This window comes from Corvus hawaiiensis, chromosome 30, assembly GCF_020740725.1.
Source record: "Corvus hawaiiensis isolate bCorHaw1 chromosome 30, bCorHaw1.pri.cur, whole genome shotgun sequence".
NCBI lineage: Eukaryota > Metazoa > Chordata > Aves > Passeriformes > Corvidae > Corvus > Corvus hawaiiensis.
In genome coordinates this window covers 8,846,824-8,869,104 of record NC_063242.1, presented here as the reverse complement: position 1 = coordinate 8,869,104, position 22,281 = coordinate 8,846,824, and positions in this window count along the sequence as shown.

Here is a 22,281-nt window from a genome sequence, read left to right as displayed (position 1 = left end):
AAGGAAGCTTCAAGGTGCAACTGAAGTCAATACGAAAATTTCTGTAAACACATACAGTACAAATATTATGAAATGTTGAATGATCTGATAAAATAAAGCATGTCCAATCTGACTAGACCAGTGAATATGAGTACCTAGACAATGAAAACCCTCAGTGCTGTGCCCTCCCTCTGAGGAACCCGGTATAGTCAGGTATTTAAAGGTCTGTGGCTGTTGAATCAATCGAGCATATGCATACAATATGAAGAAGCATGTTAAAAGGTTGCTAGATTCAGTGAGTAGGGCACTGGCTTTGAACTCTTAAGGTCCAGTGTTAGTTCCAAGTGTTCTTTTTTCTCTTCAACTCAAAAAGTATTCAGGTTGCAAGAACTTTGTACATTCAGTATTTAATTTATTTCTCTGTCATGAAAATTTTTAAAAAGGCAAATAAAAAATATTATTCACTACAAAAATTCTTTCTTGTTCCATCAAAAAACTGAAAAAAATATAGACTGAAACATTAGATTTCCTACAGAAAGTTAGCGGTCACTTAAACTTCACATCTGAACTTCCCTGTCGGTATCCTAGTGACAGCAGCAGCAATCGAATATTTGTCAGAATCAGTCCCTTTATTTCCCCCCCACAGTGAAGGAGAAGTTGAAAGCATCCTACAACAAAGAAAGAAGGTTCAAAAGGTGTATACAGTGCTGCAGGTAAGTAATCTCAGCATTAAATGCCTGGTGGTTTTCTGCAGAGAGGTAACCTGATGTAACTTATATAACTCAGTACATCAGTGAATGCTGCATGGCATTCCCTGTGCTGCTGCTGGGACATGGCTGAACCAGCCTGGATATTGCTCTCCGACGCTTCTGTCACACAGTTCACATAACACAGGAGCAGAAGCTTTTTAGAAGCCTGGAAGACAGTATGAACGATACCTTTATTCTTCAATAACAAATTAGGTTGTAAGAGAAACATTTTACTTTTTATAAAGGGTGGGCCTTCTTCATAAATTTAGTCTTTTTTCTTTCTTGACTGTGTCTAATATTTAAGGAATAGGTTGTACAAAAGGTGCAGTTTCACAACAGAATTTTCCTACCTACTCTTAGTGTTTCAGAATAAACAGACGCAGAAAAATGTTTACTTAATATATTCTAGGTGCATCATTCTAGGAGTGCACTTATGAGCTAATGAGCATTCATGACACATTTCTACTCACAAATAGTTCCTTTTTTAATGCTGCTTAATAATGTTAGACAGTAAAACTATCCTTAAAATTACACTTTATACATAACGAATAAATAAAATGAGTGTCTTGTAATGGTAGCGTAGTTTTTATAGTTGCAATAACTGCTTTATTCATTCACAGCTCTGCCATTTATAACTTATGTAGCCATTGTAACTCAGTGAATATGGCTTCATCTATAGCTATCAATCTTGTCTGGGTTATTTTGTTCTTTTTTCTCTTTTTATGAGATGTTACTCTAGTGAAGCTGTGGCTGAGTTACAGGAGGCACTTTTTTTTCCCTTCTGATATTCCATTTAAGCTCTTTACTCTTTTTGGGACATGAAGTTAGTCTATCACTTGGTGAATGCTTATGAATAACTTAATAATATTTAGTGAGACACGTGAGGTCCTTTTTTTGGATTTTTAACTTCACAAAATATCACTCTTTCCCCTAGTCTTCATTACTCAGCCAGATTTCTGTAGACTGAATATTCAAGTGTTTAGATGAAAAATTAAATTTGAAATTCAAAATTTTTATATGTTGAGAAATACTTCCTTAGACAAAGTTAGAGAGTTTCTTAGATGAATTTTAGTACTATTCATTGTCACAATTATCCCACTCTGGTGACCACTCCACGGAAAGAATTAGACACCTACTAGCTTTATGCATTAACAATGTTTTTATTAATATTATTACAACTACTACATCATTTTTGTATTTTGCAACCAAAAGGTTTTGACCACCATGTTTTTGGCATACGAGTACATGACGCATAATTGTCTTGTATATATATCACAGGTAATTTGATTCACAGAGACTGATCCTCACATGCCCTGGAATCAAGCACTGTGCTTTAGGAGAGTGAAAGGATAGTGGATACTTGGTATCTATCTTCTACTTAAGACCCTTTACCCTCCAAGATCAATGTCAAGGATGGAAGCATAAATGAAGAAATAACAGGTCTAGAGCATGGTTCTAAAACAAACTCACCATATCTGTTGAAGGTTTTCCTTTTCAGCAAATGCAGAGAGAAAACAACAAAGAAAATTCCACAGAAATCTGAAGTAATTCAGTAATTCATTCACAGTTCAGTAAGACATTTTCCATTTAAATAAAGAACAGAAAATTTCTTTTCTTTTTGAGTAAGTAATGTGTAAAAGCAATATGATGGCAAAGAGAATGACAGATACTGGTCTACCTTTAAAAATCTGATAAATTTGATAGGTAAGCATGACATTGTCAAAAATGTGAATCATCCACAGTTACCATAAAATGATAAGAGCTGGGGAGGATAACTTTATGCCTTGGGATATAAGTGATAACTACTGAATAACAGAAGGAAACTTCTTTCCAAGCTACTGTTCTGATGAAGTAGGTGCAATGTCATTGTAATTATGAATCACCTTTTATCAGCTGCTGGACATCTGTAAGGACACCATTCCAAACACCTACTATTTACAAAACTGACAAAAAGACATTTTTCAAGAGCCAGAACCATGGTGAAATCATTACGAATTAGTGCTGCCTCAAACATGTGTATTGTTCTGGTCTTTCTAACCTGGTATTCCGTGAGATGTATACTCCAGACTGAAAAATAAAATCAGTAGTTTTTAGATCTTTGTCTAGACCTCCAATCCAGGCTATCTTGTGTGAACATTTAAGGAACTGCCCCTAAAGATCTGCTAAAAGGTATGCATAAAGCTTTGTCTTTGTATTTCCTCTGATGCTCCCAACACAGTGGGGGTACTGTTCAGAACAGTCCCTCGTTCCATTTGCCTTCCTGTCAGGGTGCAGGGGGATGCTCCACAGTGAAAGCCAGTCTGTGGCCACAGCCCAGGCAGGGCTTTGCCCCACCAAACAGGGAACAGGCCAGGCAACCTAAGCAGAGTCAGGGTGGGGACAGCACCAGTGCTGGGGACGATCACATGAGGTGAGATAGGGTCAGGTCCAGGGTCAGCCTGGGACCTCCAGCAAGGAAGCCAGTACTGCTGGAGGCAGGGCTGCCTGCCTCATGGATCACACTGTTTAAGCCCGTGGGCCCATGGGCAGGAAGCCACTATTGGGAACCCCCAACTGAGGCTGCTCAGGTCAATGGAGTCTTGTTGAAGTCCTCAGGGCCCTGAGACTTCATAGAATCATGGAATATGCTGGGTCAGAAGACACCCATCAGGACCATTGCGTCCAACTCCCAGTCCTGTGCAGGTCACCCTAAAAATCACACCATGTTCCTGAGAGCATTGTTCAAATGCTTCTTGAACTCTGTCAGCCTGGTGCTGTGACCACGTCCCTGGGGAGCCTGTTCCACTGCCCAACCACCCTCTGAGTGAAAAACCTTACCTAACCTAAACTTCCCCTGACTCAGCTTTGTGGTCAAATAAAACAAGAACTAAGCATCATTATTTTAGGGTTATCTTTGCTGATTTTCCCTTAAGTAGCATTGACATAATTCCATTTTTTTGGCTGAGATAAAGACATTTTAGACTGCATTACTGTGGTAGATAATTAGTTTTTCTTAAAATTTGTGGAAAGGGAGCCCAAAAAGGCGAATCTGTGGTTTTAATCAGCTTGGGACTGTCCTTGACAGGCAGTGCCGTGAAACTATGAGGTCTGTAGATAACATGGGTATACAAATGCATGTACATGCACACATATATAAACACACAGATGCACACATTTCATTTATAAAAGTATAAATAAGGACATTTTCTACAAAAGCATAAGCTGGCAGGTTAGATACATACTATTTCAGCTTTGTGGAACAGTAGGGAATGGAAAGTAGGACTATATCTGTTCTCCTTTCCCAAAAGCTAATGGTTGTCCATTATTAACTTCCATGAGACCAAAACATCTACACCAACAAAAAGCATTTTTATGGTCAAGTTCCCAAGGAAAGTAACTACCAGAACAGTACGTTTTTTTAATCTATTGCAGGTTAAAAGACAGTAGCCAGTTGTGCCTTATTTAAACCTCTTAATTTTTTTTTGATAACTAAACTGTATAGACATGATTTTATTGTTAGTTTCATAATTGAGATATTCTCTTATGCATTTTGGCTGAGTGATTTCTCACTGTGCTTCATTTGCAACTGCACAGCCTCTAGAGTCTGCAGAAATCAGATGTTCATGCTTCTGTTTCATCACGTGTTGCTTGTAATTAACTTTTATTGTCAAAACCTGTCAGACTCATGACTATCTTCTTGAACAAAAAATTATATTTGACACTTTTAAACCAAAATTAATCCTTGAAGTGATTTGTATTAATCTGGCATAGGACCAAATCCCCAAGAGGTTTAAGTAACCATAAGGCTGTTGACTTCAGTGAAGAGATGGTAATTTACATCAGCCAAGAATCCAACTGAGATAGCCTGGCAGCACTATTTTGAAAACATTTGATTGATTTGAAGCATCTACACTCTTACGAGCTTTTAATTTGCAACATACATGTTGCATACATTCTGTCATTAAAATAAATGTAAAAAAAAATACATATGTTAATACTTTTTTTTTCACTGACTTACTCTGAATATCTTAGACACAAATCAGGTTTTTAATTCAGTTGTTTGTATTAAAGTGGAAATCTGTGGCTTTAGAGCTTTTGGGTTCGGAAGTTACCTATTGCTTAACTGCAGCCACCCATGCTTGTAGGGCCTGGTCCAACTCGTACTTGTTGATCTCAAAGTAATTGTTCCACAGGAAAATTGTAACTGTCCTTAACGAAGGGCTGTTCACTGAGGATCTCTGCAATGAAAAAGCAAAATTTCTCCAGCTTGATATACAGCTGTGATCATGTCTACCTGTTGTTTTTTGTTACCGTGACCTTAAAATGTCTCTGCCATGTCCTAGAGAAAAGGAGCAGTAACTTTCTCTGCTTATACTGTGACATCTGGCGCACAAGAGAGAGTGGTAACAAAATGACCTTTAAATTTTTTTGCTTTCAGTAATAGGTTTTTTTTGGGGGGAAAGAGGTTTGCACCATCTGTCAAAAGTGTTTCCTTCCCATTTTAAGAGTAGCAGCAATTTTTAATATAATGTACTTACTACGATCAGCTTGCTGTTCTATTTCCCTTAAGTTTTGGTAAGCTAATTTTTGGTAAACTTTTTTTTGGTAAACTAAGTGTTTTGGTAACTTTTCCCCTTAATTAATGTAAATAGAATTAAATAAGTAAAAGAAAGGTGCGTATAAATTTCTTCCATTTTTAATTTTTTTTTTAATTATTCTCAGGGTATCAGGGCAATGGGGCATGAAATTTTAGTAATATCTCATCAACAAAATTGGCTGATCAACAATTACAAGGTAGTCACTGTTTCTGAGTATTTCCAAGGGGTTTGTGTAAGTCTGTGGTTGAAATCTCTCCAGCACTGCCTGAGCATGAGGAAACAAGAGTTTAAGTATTGATTCTGGACTACAGATAATGAATGTCAGCTATTATGGGCAGGGAGAAGAAAAAGTCAATTAGAAAAAGTCAACCACAAAGAATCCCCCACACAGATAAGATCTAGGAGGAAACAGATACTTCAAAATGTTGCTTAATTCTGAATTTCTCTCCACAGACTTTTATCTAAACTTGTCTGCTGAAGGAATTATCCTGATTGGGGTACTTACAAGAGGTGTGAGGCTCTTGAAGAGATAGAGACAACACCTTTCCTCTGTTGGAAAAGCAAACAATTAAGGTCAGCACATTGTGCAAGACTGAGAAGAGTTTTGCAGATGGCATGTATTGAGGTTATTTCTACAGCAGATGAACAGCCGGGCTGTGAAGGAAACTCTTCAAATGATTACTAGACTTCAGAAGCATCAACATGATACGTTTTGTAATATGAAACTTTAGAATTATGTTGGGGGCAGGGGAAGCATGGCTAGATCCTTCCAAAATTAATATTTTCCACAAAATGCTGAAATGGTTTGAATAACACAATCCTTGCCTAGCAAATGCAAGCAATTTTTCTACTAATTGATTTTTCGTACCATACATTAGAGTCCTGGTTGGAGAACAAAACGTGTTACAGACAGCAGTCCAAGATTTTTGTTCCAGCAAGGTCATTATTGTAAATCAGAGAGCTCTTCAAATTACATGGAATTAATTATAAGTGTGGGGGTTTTTTTTTTTCATTTTTTAATCTGAAGATCACTCCATAGCAGATAATAACAGACTTTGATATCTTGTTTACCATAGAAAAAAATCTGTTAAATAAGCACTTGACTGAGGCCCTGATCTTTTGAAGTACATAGCATATAGGATAGACAATAGTCTTTTCTACAGAAAAAGATATAAATTCAAAAGTATCTTTTAAGTTTGCTAGTGTTATTTTTTTTTAGATTGATTTTTAATTTATACCTGAATAATTTGGGAATACTGAGATGAATTCTTCAGGTTGTGGTGGTTTCTTTTCACACTGAAACATGGCTTGCAAGGCACCATGTAAATAAACATCCAGAAAAATTAGTATCTCTGAGTAAATAAGCACTGAAAACATGTCATGTTTCACACATCATCATTTAGTACCCATATTTCTAGAGAGATTGCTTTCCTATAGCAACTAGTCCACTCACAGGCACACCGTATTTTTCTGCTTTAGCATTTTCTATGTCTGCTTCTACACTTTTTCTATCTATATCACTGAAGGGTTAACTTATTTTGTACCCTCCTCTTCTTCTGCATTTATCTCACTTGAAGCAGCTGCGATCGCTGCAGTCACCCTACAAGTGAAATGGCAGGCAGGCTCCTCCGAGATTGCATTAGCACTCTGTAAGCAGCTGCTAGGGGAACACAAAGACACAGCACACTCTATATATCTTTTCCCAGAGTCTCAGAATATTTTCTGTATGATAGCCCCTTTTCCAGCTGGTTTGAGAACTGGAAGTCCCAAGGCAGCTCCAATAACTGTGCTCATGGGCTGATAGGCCTATTCATTGAACTATTAGCAGAAGCATTAATTTCTTTGACCAAGTGTTAGAAATGATAATAAATCTGACTGAGGCTACATCTGATAGTGAATTGTGAAGCCTCTCATTTTGAATACATTAGTCTAAACTGCATCTGATGAAATAAGGAGGAAGAAGTAAAACCATCTTTACTTAATATAAATATTTCACTGCAAATGTCCTGCTTCTAGACAAAAAGTAATTCAAAATGCACACACACACATATGCACGTATATAAAATTGCATCTCACAAGAACTCAAAAAAACTGGCTTGTCAGTTTTGTTTTAAAAGAGAGAATAATTGTTCATAATAGTGCTAAATAAGTTGTTTTCATTCTGGAAAGTTAACTACTCAATTTCTATGTTTGAAGCAGAATGTCAGCTACGGACTCCAGGGGGATGTTGTCTGCTTCTTTTCATCTTCAGCAGATGAATCTTGCCTATGGTGCTTGATTCATGACTCAAGAGAATATAAAATGCTACTATAAAATAAAAGATATCTACAATGAAAATACAGTTATAGATTATTGCACAGAACTGTGATGTTCTTCAGAGGGCTTTATAGAATAGAATCTTCAAATTTCATCTTTTTTTTCCTGCAATGAAAAGCAAACTCATAAGACTTTTAGTTGACTTATAAAAGAATCAATCATATTTGGAAAGTTTGTGCATGGGCTGTTTAGTCTTTTGTTCCTTAACTTTATGCTTCTGAGAGACAGATCCTCAGATAGTTTTAAATATCTTAGTTGAGAGTGGAAAAATATAAAGCGGGATTGATTACAAGACCAGAAAAATTGATCAGATTTCAAATTCAGATCTAATTTCTTGCACCAATGAGGCCTAGCCAAAGATGCTTTAGAGGAACACTAAAGAAGACTGTAGTAGAAAGTATGAGAGTCTGTCCCTACCTTTAGTTTCAATCCAGTGTTAAACAGGAGAGTTAGGCCTGAAAATTAACAGGAGACAGGAGATTTAAATAAGAAAGTTTAGCAATCCCCAACCATTAGTGCTACATGTATTGCAATTAACTCTGTAGACAGTCCCCCATTATTTCTCCATATATCTAATCCCCAGTTCCTTTGTTCTGCTCACTTTCTCCAGCAATGGGTTCTGCTATGGGTTATTTTTGAAAAGTATTTTTTATTCATTTCCTCCTCTTTGCTTTTCAGGTGTACCATGTGGTCCCATTGCGTTTGTGTTATTAAAAACAAGAGCAAGCAAAGTCTGCCCTAAGCAGCTTCACATATTTTTGAATAATTTTCTTTTTTATGCACTTATTTCCTTGGCTAAGTGATCCTAATCTTTTGTCTCCATTTTCACACAAGTGTTTTGTCAATTTCTGCCTAACCTGTATTCAGTCACCTGTGGCATGGTAATGATTTTCTTAATACGGGACAATTGGTCCTCAAACCCATATGAAAGGTAAAATCTCATTATCATTTCATTTAGTGTTACTGCAGCCATTTCCTTATTATTGACTTCTGTTTTTTCACATGCTCATTTCTCCACAGCAAACACTGAGGGCTTTTTGCTGTTGTTTTTTAGTCAGACCCTGCTTTCTTATTTGGAACAGGTGAGCACATTAATATTCAATACTTCAAATTTAGAAATATGAATAGTTTCTTGCTTTGTACTCTTTTCTCTTTTTTTTTTTTGAGGTTTGAAGGTAGGCAGGAAAAAACATTGCTTTAGTCAGCTGCAGAAGCCCTCCTTCCATCAGCATTACAGCACACTAATACCTCTGTCTCACAAGATAGGCTGAACACAAAGTATTGCAGGTGTTCTGTTCAGAGTCCATCCCAACAAAAGGCTACATCCAGAAAGACATGGTCTGGTCAACACAAAGAAAGGACTGCTAAATCTGTAGAGTTTATAGCAAGCCCTAAAGCAAGTTTTTTTGGTTTTGTTTTTTTTGTTTGTTTGTTTGTATTTTTTGTTGCTGTTGTTTGGGTTTTTTGTTTTGTTTTTGCTTTTTGTTTTTTGGGTTTTTTTTTAATTTGAGTTCTTTTTTTTTATTTTAATAGCACTTCTTTAGTAAGACAAAGAGACTGTTTCCAGCTGCCAGCTAGTAATACAGATAACACAACTTTGAACAATAAAGACTTACACTTGGTCAAATTTATATTACTTTTGAAAGATTGGGCAAAGTTATCCATAATGCCTAAAGTCAGACATTATGAAAGAATAATTTACTCATACAATAAGAATACAATGAAGCCTCCAAAATCCTTTTGCAGTGAAGTTGTCTATGTGAAACAGATGAGGAAAGAATTTTGTGACCCATCCTTGGAAAAAATTCAGGAATCTAAACTTCCTTGAAATGTCTGGTATCAAAGAATATTTCTTTTCTCTTTTTCCTACAGAGTCTGGCCAGTATTTAATTGCTTTGTGTTGTATAGTTAAGGTCAGCAGATATACCATTAAAGTGTTACTATTTAGGATGATATGGTTTTCTACATGTCACAATAACCCAGGTTACATCTGTGACAAGAGAAGAGAAAGCACCAGGAAAACATCAAGCTGGGCTGTTTGCTTACTATTGTTAACCTCCTCACCCCAGCCACTGCAGTTCCACATCCTGCCTATCAGCTTGATAGAGCAGCAGGACCTATAGAGTCTCCCTCATCTGTGCCATGCTGGAATCCCAGATACCATTAAGGTCAATACACAACATGAGCTGCTGGAGCATCTGTTCTCTGGTTTATTTAATTTGGGGAGTGGTAGGGGGAGAATTTGGGGTGGGGGTAAATGCAATTTCTATGCACTTGACTATGGGATTTCTAGGAAAGACTGGAGGGGAGATGTAAACAGACCAGAATCTTGGGACTGAATCTGAAAAAAAAAGGTAAAAAAAAATATTTATACATTTACATTTCTCCTTAAAATTAAGAGCACAAAGGAAAACTCCAGGGAAACATATATATATATATCTGTAACTACATATATGTAAAAATATAGAGATATGTAACAATATAAATATAGAGATATGTAACAAATCTGCAGTTATTTATTATACAGTGTCTTTCTTTGCTGAGGAAGCGTCTCTACCTGGCTTGAACTCCACAGTTCATTGCACAGAGCTAATTTATAAGTTGTTTACATATGGCCAATAGTGTTTAAAGGTAAAAAAGAGACAGACCTTAAGGTTTTTGAGGCAGAACATGTTTTGTTTTCTGTTCCTGCATGATTTGAGAGGTATAAACTGAGTTGATATCATTTTCATTTTGTGAATAATGAAATGATAACTGTAAGTCCCTGGCAGAAGTTTAGTTTTTAAATAAATAGGATTAATTATATACCAATGGCATGGGTTATCAGCATAAATAATACTTATTTTTCTTGGCGTATACTGAATAATGAGTGTGAGAGCAATTATTTTTCCTAAAGTGATGTCTCCAAGTCAGGACTGAAAAAAAAAATTATAACCAAAGACAAGCAACTGACAAGGAGTTGTAAACCTCCCTTTATACTAATACAAGACATTCTCTCAAGCCTAATAAATCACAATGTAATACATGATAACACAAGTAGCTATTATGACAAAAGAACATCTACATGTTCTCAATGTTCATCAATTATTGACCTTTCCAAGCCCATTAGATTGTTATTAAGAAAATTGTGGCGTACATCTAGGAAACATAAACCTCCCATTTTTCAAAAGTGTTATTCAAAGATGCATTTATTTACACAGGCATTATTAAACTGTCTGTCCCTATGCCAAAAATTAGCAAGCTAACAGGAAAACTCTACAAAAAACCTCCACACAGACTTGGTTACTCTCAATCTGTCACTGAGCAAATAAACCATGCTACTCAAATACCTACCCCTGCAACTCAGCCACCAGGTATGGGTTTGGGAGCTTATCTAATGTTCCTTGTGGCAGTCGGTAACACTGGTAAAATTCAGTCACATACTCTTACAATAAAAAGACTGTGTAGATATTAATCATGTACACGTTCTTTGATCTGCACAAACCCAAGGCAATTGCAAAACTGGCTCTAAAGGCACACTTCCATATTCTTAGCAAGTAGCACTTTGTTGAAAGTGTTGCTATCAGTTGGAGCTCAAGAATTGCTAGATGTATATTTCATGTCCAGCTGAAAGCCTACTCAAAACTCACAGACTTTATTATACACTTGTGCGAAAGATACAAGTCCAAACATTTGTGGGATCAGTATTGATATTGCTGGTTGAAAAGACTTCTAATAATGTCTGTCAAATTACAATTTTTTACTACCATAATCTTTTATCAATGTTAGGAAAGTTATCATCACCTTTTCTTTAGAGATTTACATGATAAGTGACAAGGTGCTTCACAGACCATAAGAAAAATAAAATACCCTCTCAATTAAAAAGTACTCAAGAATCATTGATTTATACCAGGAAATTATTAAAAAACTTTTTTCCTTTAAGAGAAATTTATAATAGGTGTGGTTTTCAATATATTTTATAGAGAAAAAGATATCACATCAGTCAATGGTAGATGATCATCTTGCAGGTCAACATATGCTTGCATGGCTGATATTACAGTCAGAGTTTTGACTTTCGTGACTTCTCAGAAATGAAGACTGCTGGGAAAAGACTAAATGCAACTGAAAAAAACAACAAACCCAAACCAGAAGATCAATCTGTTCAGATGAATCTCAACAAGCTGGGAAAATTAGGTGAACCTTAGTGGAGACAAAAGTGAAGTTCTGCACCAAAGGTTGAATAAACGCACTTGGCAGTATGGGCTGGGCTCTGCCTGCCTAAGCAGAAGTGTTTTAACCACATGATCCCAGAAACTCTTTTCTAGTCTAAATTTTTCTAGAAACCTACAAAACCATAGCAGCTAAAAAAAAGGTACAATTTGACAGAGGGGATGAGAGGAAGAGCCACTGTATGTAACTGGCATGCTTTAAAAGAAATGACACAAAATATTATTTGTTCTTTTCTCCCCATAGGATTAAAATTATCTGTAAACAAACTCCCTATCACTGGATTTTATTTAACTCATTGTCTATAGCTCTTAATTTTCTTCAGCAACTCTTCAGATTTAATTAATGGCCTTGCTCTTGTCATGAAAAACAAATTAGAGTGTTCACAAAATAGATTTTTATTATTCTAAATGATATTTCTTCTGAAATTCCAATAGGTGGAGAGTTTCCATTCTAATGGCTCCCAACAAAAAATGTATCAGAGCAAATTTTAAATCACTTATTTCTACTGTCTTAATTACCAGCTAATTGTTGGGATTTAATCCAAGCAGGACTCTATCTAGAGTCAAAGCAAAAGTCTTATAAATTAGACAATTTGTAGGATTGGATTAAATATGCTCAGGGAATGGGAGTTCACTGATTGCTAGAGAGGGATCATGAATAACTAGCTAATAAATTTCAAATTTCTAAGCAGATAATCAAAATTATTATAATGCTTACTCCTTTGTTTACTGTAAGAAATGTAGTTCTAATCTTGGGAGCCTAAAGCAATGCAAAACTGGGGTAAAAATATGCCCACGCATTGTGTAGACTCCTTCAGTGGAATATTTATGTTGGAAGCTATGAGCCAACTGGGAAGTACTAAGATTAAGCATTTGCAAGTTTTTTCTTTTGTACCTCCATGGGCCTGTTATAGTGTGGAGACAGCAGGCCTGTCATGGAGGCACCTGCATGGCCTTCCCTGGAATCCTGAAGCTTGCCAGAGAGCCATATGTAACATTGGTGGCAGCTGCCCTGTGTCACCGGGCATCCCTCCCTGGTCACCAGTTGGGTGGTACACGGCTGCTGCTACCCACAATGTGTGGTGTCTGGAAATGTGGCAGCCAAGCAATGAAGGGTCATTTAATATGTGAAGGCACCTGGCTGTGGCTGTGTGTGTTACTGTGTTAGGCTAGAATCTGCTTGCACACAACTAAAGCTCTGCTATTAAGATTAGAAATTATAATTGCTATACAGTTTTTACTTAGAAAAGGGATAGTACAAGTTAATATTCCTCATGGCCATTCAAACACCACTTCCTGTGCAAATTGACCTTTGGTTTCAGAGCTTTGATTACCCTGTGAAGTGGAGGTATCAAGGGCAAGCAGCTTATCAGATGGCTTACTGAATCCAGACAGCACTGTGCAATTTGAGTCTCAAAAGCAGTATAAATGCATTAGTTTGGCACAATAGTGGAGTGAGGACAGTGTTAGGCAGCTCCTCGTTCTGAGGCCTTTTAACCAGTTCCAGACTGACTAGTGAAGGCCATTCCTGACAAACCATGTGTCTATAAGATCAGTTTTCTAACCTGCACTGCAAGGACACTTCTACAATATTAAAAAAACCCAAATCCACATGCCTATTTTTTTTCTCATTTTGAGGAGCATTTCTCTCTTCCAAATGGGCACATTTGCACGAAATTACACATAATTGTTTCCCTCACTTGTTTTAGAATTTCCCATTGCTTATAAATATTGCTGAGCAAGACAGGTTTCTGCCAAATTCTAACACTGAGAACTGACTGCACTGAACAGCAAATTTCTCTGTGGAAAGCCAGTACAAAGGACTTCAGGTAGATTATTTAGATGAAGGCATTATAGGAATTCAGTTTACATCCAGGGCAAATCTGAAGGACTTCATAAACCCTGGTTGACCTGAATTCTTGTTGTGATTACAGATTTATTGTATTTTTTTTTTCCCAGACTACTCTTAGTTTTGCTTGTTTATGCAAATGAGTCCTCTTATTTGTACATGAGATTTTATTTCACTGATTCAGTACACCACTAGCCAATAAGAAATCCAGGTCCACGTGAAGACTTGGTGAAGAAAATTATCTGAGTAGTAAATCTACTCATTCACACATTTGATGAATAACGGTTATATATCAACACTCAAAGCACCGATATCCTGTGGTTATGGATATTGTGCAAAATACCCAAATAGAGTAAGAGAGAGAGAAACTATGAAAAAATATTTGAAGTATTTTCATATGCCTGACAAAGAATAGAATTTAATGGGTAATTCCCACTTAGAAATACAGATGTTTTCCCATAACAGTTTCTGAACTCATGGCAGCCGTGTATATTGACAGTATTTGTTGTTGGTAAATTCAGATTTTACACATCTATGAGCACAGGAAAAGAAAGGTATTTCTTCCTGCACAAGTGGAGTACATGCTTATTGCAACTGACCAAATTTGTTAGTGAAAACAAATGTTCTCTGTGCTGTATTCTCTATATTCACTAGGGGTAGCAATGTCAGAGGTGTGCAAATATGTGGGAGGGGGAGCTATTTATTGTAATACAAAACACAATTTCAAAGAGTAAAACAATAGTGGTAATAATAATATTAATAGTAATAGTAACAATAGAAATGTAGTCCGGGTGTCAGTGAAAATGTCTGGCATAGAATATTCACCTACAGTTATTTTCAGAAACCATATTTTCTGGCACATTTTAAAAACAGATAAGAGAAGGAAAGACATTGGTAAATAAAAGATAGCAAATGTAAATACTACTTTGGGAAAAAATTCATTTTAGGAAGAAACCATTAGATCCTTTTCATCATTGAATTTCACTTTTCTGAACATGAAGATCTATCAGGATGTTTTCTGCAAATCCTGAAAGCAAGAGGCTACAAGAAATTAACATTTTTTAGATGTACTTTTGACACATTCTTTCCAAGCTGATGTACAAAACTGTGGGAGATAGACTGGAACGTGACAGTTCCAGTGTAACTGTCAGGATGTAACCAAAAACCGCTGAAGAAAACACTAATGGCTCTGAACCACATTCCTCAGAACAGCTTCAACCAGTCTGCACTAATAACAGAGCAGGTACCCCGCGGTGGTGACACTGTGCTTAATTTATAGAGCATTTACCACATGTAATAGGTTACCACTATCACCTGCAATAGCGAAATCAAAACATCTAGGCTGACATAGACAGATTTGTATCCCCACCTCCCCACTTTATAAATAGCAGCCAAAAGAGCTATAAGCAGCTGTCAACATGAATCTTATTCATCTTTCCAACAGCTAGCACTTTTCATGCTACTGAATATCTAAATGGGCAGGTTCTGCTCCTATGAAGCATTTTAAAGAATTTAAAGAGGTTGTCATTCTGACACTTTAGATCAGAACATACCTGTTATTTATACTGTGTGCATTAGTGTTTGTGTGTGTATTTTAGCCCTATGTAAACACTGGCAGACTTTTTGCCTCAGTCAGCTTTTCTGAGTTTCTGTCAAGTGAACAGATTATTAACTTCTGCCTGGGAGACTTTGTGGGCCAGCTTCACTTCACATTAAAAAAAAAAAAAATTACCAACTAACAAAGAAAATTGTGTATTTACTTTTTGAAGTTTATTCCTTTATTTTCTATGGAAGAATTAATATAATCATGAGTCTCAACATATCAATACCTGATATGTAGTTAAGGATATTGCATTCGCAGTAGACCATGGATATTTCAACAAATGGAAAACCACAATCTTTTATGCTGTGTAAGGATGTCAGTGGATAACTCCATTCTTCTTTCCCCCAGCTGTGCTGGCTGTGACCAAGGATTGCATTGTCTTTCAGGTGTTATTCAATACCTCGCAGAATAATCTTCTCCATAAATTTACCAGTCACTGAAGTGAGACTGACTGTCCTGTAGTTTCTGGGGTCCTCCTTCCTCGTCTTGAAAATAAGGATAATATTTTCCAGCTTCCAGTCATCTGGGACCTCTCAGGATTCCCAAGACTGCTGAAAAATCATTGAAAGAGGTTTTGCGATGGCATCATCCAGCACTTTGAGGATCCTTGGATGAATACTATCAGGCCCCATAGATTTTTAGGTATCCAGCTGGAGCAGCAGATCCTGCACAATTTCAGGGCTGACTGAGACTTGACCATTCTCATGGTACTCCAACTCACGCCACTGGGAACCCCTTGGTCTGTCATCCCTGTGGAAGATGGAGGCAAAAAAATGCATTAAATACCTCTGCCTTGTCCATGTCACTGTTTGTGAGGTGACCATCCTCATCCTGTAATGGATTAAATGTTATTTTTACACAGCTTATTGCCATTATTGTATTTGAAAAAACTCTTTTTATTATCCCCCATAGTTCTGGCAGCTTCAATTGGAGTTGAGCTTTAGCCAAATGAATTTTCTCCCTACAGTGGCAAGCAGCAGCTCTGTATTCTTTCCATGTCACCAGACTTTGCTTTCACCTATCGATTCACATAGAACACATACTGTTACTGGAATTGTTGGATAGCTGTAACAAAAATAAAATGACAATATTTGCCTGTCACCATAGTCAGAAAGAAATATCCTTACCCTCCAATACTTACAGTACTGTCAGTGCACCTCCCTTTTTGTGTCTGTATGTGCATGACTAAATTACTTTGTGTTTTTTCTTGCTCTGAAACATGAAATGTAGGATACTATTTCATATGGTACAAGTACTTAATTGGCAGGCATGGAATTGTATTAGCTTTTTCCTAAATTTAACTAAAATTTTTCTCCATAGTGGTGCTAACATTTTAAAGGGAATTTTAAGATAAGCTGCAGTCAGCTATGGTTGGTCTGGTTATAGAACTACACTGATATGAATGTGTCAGGGACCAAGAATTAAATGCTAGACTCTAAGCAGCTTCATGTCACAGGAACTCAGTGTAGATGTAGGATCTAAGAGCAATCTTGTTCCCTTTGATAACATGAAGAAAGGATTGATGATTAGATGTCTCAAGCCTTCACTTACAGTTGTTACTGTACTGTAAAAATTAAGGTTAGCTTCAAAGAAGTATTTAAACCTTTTAAAAGTGTGATTAGTCATCCTTTGAATGTAATGCAGCTAATCATTTGCTTAAAGGTAGACACATGCCTTAAATGCCTTGAAACAATGGGAAACTAATTAAATTGATTCAAAGTTTATTAGTTAAATAAATTGAACAGAATTACTTAAAAAAACATTGATGATTTTAACAGGATGACTTGTTGGCTCTTTCCTGGTCCACCAAATGAGACTTAGGCAGCAAATTATGTGCTGTGAATAGGGGCAAGACAAAGATGCCCATACTGTTATTCATGAAAGTGAACTCACCACCCACTCCTACAATATTTCTTCCTGTGTTCTATATGTGTCTCCATATGGTGGACTGAGTATTTGAATACAGAGAAGCTCCACAGACTTTCTACTGCTCTTGAGAGTAGATGAGAGATCAGTAAACGGCACATCATGCATGAAACCCAGGAGCAGAAAAGAGGTCTTGGTGCCTTTCATTTGTTACTGCATGCAAATTTTTATCATAGAGGAGAAACTAGGGGCACATGTGTGATACAGGTGTCAAAATAATACTACTAATGTTCAAGGCACAGGAATTGACAGTTTTGAAGAGAGATGGAATAATCTGCAAGTGAGTGTGACAAAACTATCATATAATGACATACAAAGAGGCAAGATGTGTTAAGACTAGTTTTCAGTAGGGGTGCTGAACCAGAAACTTCTGGAAGGATTTTCAGATAGGAAAAAAATGTGAGTGTGATGTAAATTTAAAAAGATTACTAGAAACGCCTAAAAAGTTGTAAAATGCTGTTGTTACTATAGCAAATGACTACCGTTTTGGGTTTGCATGGCAAGGTTCTGGTAGTGGGGGGCTACAGGTGTGGCTTCAGTGAGAAACTACCAGAAGTTTCTGCAGCTCTAAAATGGACCCACTGCTGGCCAAGGCCAAGGCCATCAACAACAGTGGTAGCACCTCTGGGATAACAGATTTAAGAAGACGAAAACACTGCAGTGCAATTGCAGCTGGAGAAGAGAGGAGTATGAATATGTGAGATACAGCCCTGCAGACATCCAGGCTGGTGAAGAAGGAAGGGCAGAATGTGCTCCAGGTACCAGAGCAGAGATTTCCCTGCAGACCTTGGGGAAGACTATGGTGAGACACGCTGTCCTCCTGCAGCCCATGGATATCAACAACAGAGCAGATGTTTATGTGCAGTCTGTGGAGGACCCTGCGCTGGAGCAGGTGGTTGTGCAAGAGAGGCAGTGACACTGTGGGAATCCCGTGCTGGAGCAGGCTCCTGGCAGGCCTGTGGAACCATGAAGAGAGGAGCCCACACTGGAGCAGGTTTACTGGCAGGATTTGTGACCACGTGGGGGACCTACACTGGAGCAGCCTGGTCCTGAGGGATTGCACCCTATGGAAGGGACCCACTTTGGAGCACTTGGTGAAGAACTGCAGACCATGTGAAGGAGAACATGAACTTCAAATTACAGAAATTCGTGGAGGACAGTCTCCTGTGGGAGGGAACCCATGCTGGAACAGGGGTAGAGTGTGAGGAGTCCTCCCTCTGAGGAGGAAGAAGGAGAAGAAAAAACATGTGATGAACTAAGCATAATCCCCATTCCCCATCCCCTGGGCCACTGGGAGAGAGGAGGGAAAGAAAATTGGGGGTAAAGTTTAACCAGGAAGAAGGTAGCAGTGGTTGGAAGGTATTTTTAAGATTTGGTTTTAGTTCTCATCGCCCTACTCTGATTTGGTTGGCAATAAATTAAACCGATTTCCCTGAGTTTTGCCCATGACAGTAATGGGTGAGAGATCTCTCCCTGTCCTTAACCCACAAGGCTTTAGTTATATTTTCTCTCCCTTGTCCAGCTGAGGAAGGGAGTGACACAGTGGCTTTGGTGGGCACCAGGTGTCCAGCCAGGGTCAAACCACCACAACCATACATGCAAATATGTCATATTATTACAGTTCCTTTAATTATTCCCTACTGAAAGTTATTTAAAGTCTGAAGGGAGCACACAAGAGTAACATTTTTATAGAAACTATGAAATGCATTTTCTACTAACTCCACAGTTACCTTCTGCCAGATGGATTTTTCACTGTTACTGCACACACTGACAAGTGAGAACTTTGTAATTTCCTAAAAGTGCTGATGTGAGCCCTCCTACTTAGTCTGAAACCTGTGTGTGAAGTTGCTTTTCTTGCATCTCTTGAATCAATTTCTTGCCTACCACAGTCGTGGAAAAGACAACATATATGAAATATACACTACAATACAGATAGTGTTTAGCGTTCCTATGACAACATTCTAAAGTTCCATGTTTTACTAATGTCTACTGCATTGAAATAATGGACTGCCACTTCTTAGAGGGAAAGAGCCCTCAGCCCCAGAAAACCACTTAACAAGCTGGTACTCAGGGCATTCAGTGGGCATGTCAGAGTCCCCAGTTAAGACTGTTTGCTCTGCAGTCCTCTGAATAAGACAGCGTAGGGAACTATATACTACACCCTCCACTTCCCAGATACAATAGTAAGGTATTATCCTGTGGACCAATAAAGGTAGTGTCGAAAAGTGTATTAGCTCCAATAAGGATTATTAAGAGAAACTTTTACAACTCTTGAGGACTAAAGAATAACCTGAACTTGACAAAGCAGTGACCTGTACCTCCATCCTTCTGTGTCCGCAGCAAGTATCTCACAAATCCCTTCATAGTCCAAAATGTACTTCATACAGTAACATATTTTGTTAAAATATTGCTATCTGAATCCAGCATTTATTAAGTTTAATACAGATGTGTTTCAGCTATGTTTTTAAGAGCTTACTAACTATTATGTTCAGTTATATTTCTGAGATCATTGCAGAAGTTGGGGAGATATTGTAAACATACTGTTATACATCCACTAGGAGCTTCCCTGACCCACACCAGAATAGTTCTCCGTACAGTAAATTTTGGTGAAAAAATATGCATTAGTCTAATTCAGTCAGACTAATCTTTTATTTCTTCAATTTGTCAAAAAAATATTGGTAATATAATTTGACAGTAAACAATTTGAATGGCTTAGCAGTAGATAAATGAGCTTGGTGGCACAATATATATGATGTTGCTTGCCTTCATATTTGATGTACGACATTCCATTGATAAAGCACACCACATCTAATAACTTTGTTGCGGTTCAGAGTGAAAAAGCCAACAAAATTCCTTTTTTCTCTTTTCATTTTTTTTTTTTGTGTGTGTGTGTGTGTGTGCATGTATTAAACCAGTCTTTGTGTAAAGGGCCAAGTAAATGGGTATAAAAGCACTCCATGAGGAAGAACAGAAATTCTGCTTTCTGATCCTGACTCTCTCTGCCACAGGCTGTGACCAGTCACTTCTGTCTACCTATTCAAAATACCCTGTTCCAGCACAAGCCTTCTTTAAGGTTCATCTCCATATTTCCATATTTCTTTCTTTTCTGATCATCCCTTTTAATTTCTTCTTGCTTGTAGACCACCTCCCACTTTTTCCATCTCTAATCTATAATTTTTACAGTAACTATCATCAGGCCAAACATCATTTATGGCCACTTAGGTAAAAACTTTTCTGAGTTTATTTTTCAGCATGAGACAAACCATAAAGGAAATTTAAAAAATTAAACTTTATGTAAAATATTTTGAGTAAAATGACTTTCACAATAATAACAATTTAGTATTGCTTTTATGATTTTCTGTTTCTAAATCCTGGTGAACTTAATTGACACTCTTCTCTAAGGTTTATAACTTACAGTGGAACTTTACTGTGTTAGATCCAAAGAATTTCATCCAAGATTTGGAAGACAATTTTCTCAAAGCTGATTATTCTTATTTTTTGATATCTATTTATCAAAGCTAGTATCAAAAATTACAAGGCACATCATAACTTGTTTATGTGGTGGATAAATGTGTATGAACAATTTTATTTTTATTTGGCTGAGATCAAATTACTGTATTTGGTTTTCTTTCAATATAACTCAACCGTGCTTTTGGAATTCACTACTAAAGAAAACTAACGAGTCTTCTTGTTAATATAGTAAATGACTAGTACAGCATGCAGACTGAAAGATTCATTCACCTAATTTCTGATGCGATTTCACTGAAGACAAAACTCAGTTAAACTCAACCTGACTGTTGTGACGACAAAAGTTTCAGCTCTGTTTTGACCTAATGGAATCAGCATGATTTTATGCAGTTTGTACATCGTGCCTTGGGACAGCTGGAGAACAGAAGCTCCTGTAGATGATTTCTATACTATTTAGGTTCTCTTTCCCTTTGGATTACTCCTTGCAGTGATGATCATATGCCTAAAATGTAGTAAACATCATTTGTGAAACTATGAGCAGGCTTGGTGTGGAGAGGTAAAGCCATTTACTCTATTAACTAAGTGATTTACCTATGTCATAGTTTATACTATAAACAAGTTATATCCTTGTTTGTACTATAAACAAGGATACCTTGCATCTCCTCTGTCCTTACCACCCCAAAGACACAATTTGTGATATGCCTTATCCTGGTTTTAAAATCAAGAAGCAAGCATGGTTAGAAGGGGAAAAGGGGTTTTACCTCTGTATTTATTTTAAGGATCCTTAGGTGCACCACATCCAGGTTGAATGCACCCCAATGCACACCACAATGCACGCCCCACAAAAGATTGGATATATCATTATAGGTCTTACTAATTAGCATATCTATCAAAGATTCCCCAATGAAAGGCTCAAGTGAGCCCCCTTCCCCAAGGAACCTTCCCCTGGATGGTTCTATCTTAGTTTACAAAATGTGTTCTGGAGAGGACATTGGTGTCTGGGGCTTTCTGTTCCCTAACTATGAGACTTCTAAGATGTTTAGTCTCCTAGCTTAACAAATAAGTCTAAGAACGTAGGCTAAAAACCTACGAGAATACAAAAGTCCTAAAAAGGTATATGAAAGGGGTATAAAAGAAAAGGCAAAAAATCATCACGGCATCAGTACACCAAGGGCTGACTAAGCTCTCCATGGCAGAGGTCTCAGCATAGACTCTGCTGTGCTGTGCCAGGGAGAAGCATCAGGGCTGGAACTGTCGTGTCCCTACTTAGTCCCTTGGGCATAAATCTGATTTCTTCCTGTGGTGTCAGAACAAAAAAAGAAAAAAAAGATGACAAAAGTTTTGTGCTTCTATCCTTCCCTCTTCTTTGTATTCTTCTGTGTCATGAAGTCTCATATGGGTTCTCTGTGAACAAGTCTTCCAGTCAGGAATGTCTGTGTGTTTCCACAGGTGTTTTATGACCTCTTTACTGTTGATTAGTAGCTTTAGTAGCTGTCCTGCCATAGGACACACTTGGGCTCTGTTTTTTACCACATTATCAAATATAGTTATTCTCTTTTCAACCTAACTCTAAGAAAAGAAGTTGACCTCTCTTACGGCATTTGGC